Here is a 2,312-nt window from a genome sequence, read left to right as displayed (position 1 = left end):
ATATATATATATATATATATGTATAAATAAATGGAGGAGAATTTTTCCAAAAAAGAAAAAAAATTGATCGAATTTCATCGCATTTTTCGTCCAGATTCATTGAACAGTTATTGGCAAGAAAATTAATTCTTTCCACATTGGGATGAAGCTAAATTATTTGCTCATTAATATTTAATTAAAATAAAAATTTATGAAGAGAATATTTAAATTTGAATTTAAAAATGGCATATAATTAATAAATAAATTTATATAATTTTCAAATAAGGTGAATATTTGATCCCTTAATGCATACCAAATAAAGTTTGATTCGAGCACGAATGAAGCGTCTCGATGATTCGAATGCCCTTGCTTAAATTAGCTTGTGATCGAGGGTCATTTCGGATGAATTTGACCACAATATAAGTATTCAGATCTTGATATATGTGATGCTATATTCATGTTGTATCTCTTTCATTAGGTCGAGTTAATTTGACTTATAAAATTTATTCAGAGGGCAACAACTGCTTTAAGAAAAAAATATAAGGGTATTTATATAAATACAATCAAGTTTTTATATTTATTTTCATATCTAAAACATACTTTCATATTTATATATAATATGATAAAATTTTTAACATCACATAAAAAATATTATATATATATATATATATATATATATAATTTTATAACACCAAAGCATTATAAATTTAAACATCAAACTTTAAATCATTATAAATTTAAATATCAAACTTTAGGTTTTAGATGTAAATATATAAGATGTGTGGGATGTATGTGAATCTCAAAAATATATGCAATCTCTTAGACTTATAGTGACATAGAATTTAATTAAGCCTGAATTTTTTTAGCCTCTAATAGTATAAAAATTATAATACTATAATGTATAATTTTATATTCTACAGCATACATGAATTCGCCAGACCCGCACAAGTAGAACAGCAGACATCTAGGTTAAAATTAAAAGCTATTTTGACTTCATATTATCATAAATAATAATTATATATTTTAATTCAAAACATTTATTCTATATAATTTTGGTATTTGTCAATAAAAAACATTTTAACTTAAGAAATAAAACAATTTTTTTTCTTAGGACATTTATATACATGAACACTCAATTCTTATCTATTGACATATCTAACATCTAAACTTTAATTTTTACATGCATGCTAGATTATGTGTGAAAAATTATATTTCATACTTTTTAAAAATTAAAATAATAGTAATTTTATTGTGATGTAAAAGATTTAGATGGTATAAATGTAAAAAACACGACTATGGACATAACTATTGAGTGCTGGAAAATTAGGCGCGGTAGTTTAACAACCTAGTTTTTTACGAAGATCTGAAATGCACACCATCTCATTGTCATCAGCGACTCCTATCGATCATTGCCAATTGGCCACTATCAACAATTATCGTCCACCACTATCAAACATCCATCCCCGATTGCTAGTATTCGCCAACAACGGTGACCTTTGCTTGTTACATCGTACCTCAAATATGATAACATCTATTGAAGATCTGATGATAACTTCCAACCAACCTCAAAAACCACCGATCCCCATTGACCACACCCCATCGTCAGTCTTCAACCACTATCTGCCACTCTCACTCGCCATCATCGAGTAACCTTATATGCTAAAAACATATCCTAAATACAATCTAACTTTTGTAATTGTCAATCATTATCAATCAACGCTTGTTGGCCACCATCAACCACTCCTGCTCGCCGACATCAATGACCCTTGTTAATGTCGTATCCCAAATACACAACAAATATCATTATATTGAAAACACAATGAGAACTTCCAACTTTTATAGCCACTAACGTCGACTACCATAGATTGTCCCCACCTCTCGCCACCGACCACACAAAATCGACAATCACTGTTGTTGCTAGGATACAACAATTACTCTTAACGTGTATACTTTTTTTTATTTATTTTGTATACCAATTAATACATTGTCTAGCATAAAATTATAAATAACCCCATTCTAAGAAAAAGGGTTCAATTGTCAACTATCTTCTATAACCAACTACTATTCTAGATTCTAACTATGGCCTTATGGTCAACAAACATTTTGAGCCTCCAACTAAAATCTATGGCCGGTCAGCACAAATTTCATCTACACAATCTGTCCAACAAACACTATTACATTCTCTAACTAACACTTATAACCAACTATAATTTCCAACTAAACCCTCTATGAGTGACTTGTTGCTTTCATTTACATAGCATATTTAATAATTTGAAAATTTAACCGCATAAACTCAAATATTTCTAATAAATCAAAATTAACTAAAATTTGTA

The sequence above is a fragment of the Phalaenopsis equestris genome, unplaced genomic scaffold (assembly GCF_001263595.1).
Source record: "Phalaenopsis equestris unplaced genomic scaffold, ASM126359v1 Scaffold000065, whole genome shotgun sequence".
Lineage (NCBI taxonomy): Eukaryota > Viridiplantae > Streptophyta > Magnoliopsida > Asparagales > Orchidaceae > Phalaenopsis > Phalaenopsis equestris.
Note: the sequence above shows the minus strand (reverse complement) of the source record.